We start from the raw sequence: 4,743 nt of genomic DNA, 5'->3' as shown, positions 1-4,743 counted from the left end.
CAAATTTTCGGTAAATTTGAATCTGATTTGAATGATTATTCGATGAACATGAGACGATGAATAGAGAGAAAAAAATGAATTTTGAATTTGTTGATTCTGGAAGGATTTGCTTCTGATTGAATTGTTTGAAGCTAGGAGGATTTGGAAGAGAATTGAGAGAAGAAAATTTGAATTTTGAATTAATTGAAGCAGTTACCATTTGAGAAAGATTGACAACAAATTGATTAGCATGATTTGGGGAACTCACATTCAAAATTGATTACCTTTCCTTTAAAAGTGTAACTGAATTTGTTTTAATGTATTGGAATTAATGTATCCGACTTGTTTGCTATGTATCCGGATAACACTGATTTTGAGGGATTTTTGTAAATTGAAAAAGAGTAGGGATACAATGTAATTTAGGTCTTTACACTATGGGATTTAGGTAAGTTATACAATAAATTAATTAATACTTTCTTGATTTAGTAAGGTGATATAATATGAGACAAGTATATTTAGTATAATGATCAACTAATATGGGACAGAGAGAGTATATTACTACCACGGTCCCATATTAGATGGACATCTTACTAACTTTGGAAGTTTAAACAAATTATGAAGATTCAATTTTTTTTCAAGAGGCTAATTAATATGAACAAGGGACAAAATAGTAAAGTTGATCAATCTATTAATGATTTCTTAAATTACCGTGTAAAATAGAAAATGCTCATCAAATATGGAACGGAGGGAGTATATATATTAGTCTAGAGAAAACAAATGTAGAAATATTTAACACCTTGACATAATTGAATGCATAACCACACGCATAGAATAAGACAATTAGAAAACTCTATAAATTTAATTTGTGTTAGCCAATGGATTAACTCACCACTAATCAAATTAAAGCAGCAATATACAATTACTTTTCTAAAGTTCAAAATGTTTGTCAAAATTAATGTTGCATCATTCCTAGTTGCACTTTTTGTGGTACTTGTTGAGGGTAGTAACGTGATCGAGAGTATTGTTGAAGATCATGAGCATTCAATTGGAACTCAATGGGCTGTGTTGGTAGCTGGATCAAGTGGATGGTATAACTACAGACACCAGGTAATATATACATATATTTAATCAATGTGATACTACACTTGCTAATTTCATATGAATCAGTACTGAAAATCACTTGTATTCATCGCTTTAGCAATAACATCAAAGATGAAAGTAAAAATAATGATACCACCATCATGCATATTTGTTCAATGTTCAACGAGTTGGTAATGACTTTCTTCCTAGCCAGAGATCATAGCACGATACCGAATTTGTCGTAAAATTGAAAGATATTTGAGGTTGAATAAGTTAACTTATGGTTAACAATAATGTAATGAAAAGACAAAAGATTATTTAACATAATTTAAATTAATCATACTATATGTTATAGTAAAGAAATTGTTTCTAAGATCGATTAATTTCTTAATTTAGATTAATACTTTCAGGCTAATATATATCACGCTTATCAACTACTGAAGAAAGGAGGTCTAAAAGATGAACACATTATTGTATTCATGTATGATGACATTTCTTACAATCCTGAGAACCCTAGACCTGGAGTTATCATAAATAACCCACATGGTCATGATGTGTACAAAGGAGTACCCAAGGTATGTATGTGTGGTTCTGAATTTATAACGACAATTGAGTGTCAATCGAACTCATATTTGAACTTCTAGTTCCGCTCCCAAATTATTTTGTCAAGATGTTATTACTTAAATCTAATGTGTGTGTATATATCTATATATATTTGATTAATTTTTTTTATGAGATTTATACTAGTAGGATTACACAGGAAAAGATTGTAATGCTCAAAACTTTTATGGTGTTATCTTGGGAAACAAAAGTGTTCTAACTGGAGGCAGTGGAAAAGTTGTGAACAGTGGTCCAAATGATTATATTTTTATTTACTATAGTGATCATGGTGCTCCTGATGTAGTTGGTATAGCTTTTTAATTTCTTACTCTAACTAAAATATAACATAAATTATTTTTCACCAAAGTTTTTAATTAATCTAATTTTTTCATGTTTAGCAATGCCTGTAGAACCACCGGTCTATGCCACGGAACTAAATGAGGTGTTGAAGATAAAACATGCTTCTAGGACTTATAAAAAAATGGTAAGTAATTTTAGCGCTAGCTAGTTTGAATCAATTATATATGACGATATTGAATAATGAACGTATGTTGTTAATTAATTAGGTATTTTACTTGGAAGCTTGTGAATCTGGAAGCATGTTTGACGGTCTTCTTGATGAAGGTTTAAATATTTATGTAACGACTTCATCAAAACCCGATGAAGATGGTTGGGCTACGTATTGTTCTTTCAGTGGTGATAAATCTTGCTATGGTGAGTGTCCACCAAAAGAATTCAAAGATAATTGCTTGGGAGATTTGTTCAGTGTTTCTTGGCTAGAGAATAGGTAGGTATGTATGTATATGTTTGTCAGATTAATTCTTTAATTTGACATCATTATTATTGAATTGAAAAGCATAAAAAAAAAGTGATCTACTATATGTTAAATTATACTTGGTAATTTGTGTAAATCAGTGATTTGCGTGATCGACGAGTTGAAACTTTGAAGAAGCAGTATCAACGGGTAATTACTTTGTAAAGTTTCAAATATCATATAGTTAGGAAGTACGTAGTTGTTAATTGTTTGATTCGAAATTTTATAAATGTAATTCTTAACTTGTCGTATTTTTTTTGAATTCGATCAGATTCGTAAAAGAGTGTTAAATAATGGTACACATGGTTCCCATATAATGGAATATGGTGATTTACATATACATAACGATGCTCTCTCCAAGTATATGGGTTTTAATTCCCCAAAACATACTTCTTCTTCTACCAATAACTACCCCTCAAACTCAAGACATGTTAATCAGCGTGATGTGCAACTCTTGTATCTCTTATCCAAGGTAATTCATTTTAACATTACTTTAACTTGTATACGTAAAACAATGTTTAAGTATATAATCAATTTTACAGTTCCATGATGCTCCTGAAGGGTCTATAAAGAAAATCAGAAGCTTATAGGAAACTAAGTGAAGTTATATCAGAAAGAGAACATGTAGACAAGAGTGTAAAACATATTGGACAAATTTTATTTGGAGTTAATAATGGTCCAGAAGTGCTCAACATTGTTAGACCTGCTGGACAACCCCTTGTTGATGATTGGGATTGTCTTAAATCCTTTGTAAGTATATACTACACGTCCATATGTTATAACAACGATCATATATACATTGACAGTATAAAAATAATAATATTACGTTGATGTACAGGTGAAGATATTTGAGTCTCATTGTGGATCATTGACTAGCTATGGCAGAAAACACGTTCGTGGATTTGCTAATATGTGTAATGCTGGAATTCAAAGGGACCAAATAGATGCAGCTGCTAAACAAACATGTTCTTCTTAATTAAGGAATTAATTAATTACTGATCATGTAGCTTGTATTAAGCAACTTCATTATTATTAATAAATCTTATGACTACTATTGCTACTTAATTATGTATATGTTATACGTACCAAAGTGAGTATTGATGGGAAGAGTTGGTGATCGATCTATATATATCAAGAATAAGCTAATTAAGTCATGCATAGTTTGCTTCAATGATTTTGTATATATTGTAGCTTTATTTAGGTCACTCATTTAAAAAAAAATTGTAGCTTAATTATAATATGTTTAATCCACAGGTAATAATTATATTATATATGTACCCACCAAGGTTTTCTTAAGAAACTAAGTTACTAAATTATTAACGTATAAATTGATAACTTAAAGAGGCAATGGTCTGTTCTTAAACCTTTGCATCTGTAATTTGAATGTCAGCTCTTATATGTTAGAACGATAAAAATATAAGGAATTCAAAACAAAACTTGCTTAGCTTTGAGGCATGTTAAAACGTTTCTTGAAGATAGTTGGAGTCTCCCACTAGCAAATGGAAGAATAAATAACAACTTTATCTTCAGGATTCAACTAAGCCACAAACAACTAGCATTAAAGAATGTTGCTCTTCTATTCTTGAATTGATGATATCACCTTTTGATTAATGTCTCACAAATGTTTTTTCAAGGGAAATTATTTTTTTTTGTGTACTTATCTTTTCAAACAAAAGAAACTCAATTTATAGGAAAAAAGTTTTGCAAGTAAAGACTTTAATTAAATTGTATTTATTATAGGCTCATGAATTGAAAAAAAAAAACTATCTTCCAAAAAAACCTATAATGTAGAACTAAAACAAAAAGTATCTTCCAAAAATTATGTTACAAAGAATTAAAATAAAAATAAATATTACAATTCACATTCATGTATTTTATTATTTCAAAACTTTTAATGGATGAATTTATTTTAAAATTAATTGAAACACTATAGGGCAATGTTAGTGCTAATTAGTGCACTCTTTTGAAAAAAAATACATACAAAAAGAAAAGGGAAGGGACAAATTCTCTTTTTGATATATAATACTTTTTGATATTAAAAGGGTGTTGTAAGTTTCAAATTTATCCTGGATGAAAGTTGGTATATTTTTTGTATAGAGCAAGTTTCATCTTTTTCTCTTTGTATTGTTGTCCTTCAATTCCATTTATGCACAGACTCTAATGTTGTAACAATTTTTAGTGGACCTTTTGTAATGACTCGGTAGGTTATTTTTGAGAATTTTGAAGGTGATAATGTGTGTTAAGGAGACTTTGATACTAGTGGCGATTTG

General features: G+C 29.6%; 1 pseudogene; it reads left to right on the top strand.

The window, feature by feature from the left end:
- The first annotated feature begins 918 nt into the window (after nt 1–918).
- Nucleotides 919–3,518, top strand: LOC125838504 (vacuolar-processing enzyme-like; annotated as a pseudogene).
- The last annotated feature ends 1,225 nt before the right edge of the window (nt 3,519–4,743 follow it).

The sequence above is a fragment of the Solanum verrucosum genome, unplaced genomic scaffold (assembly GCF_900185275.1).
Source record: "Solanum verrucosum unplaced genomic scaffold, falcon-dt-bn FXZP01000182.1, whole genome shotgun sequence".
Lineage (NCBI taxonomy): Eukaryota > Viridiplantae > Streptophyta > Magnoliopsida > Solanales > Solanaceae > Solanum > Solanum verrucosum.
The sequence above is the reverse complement of the archived record's forward strand: the minus strand, read 5'-3'. Positions and strand labels throughout refer to the sequence as shown.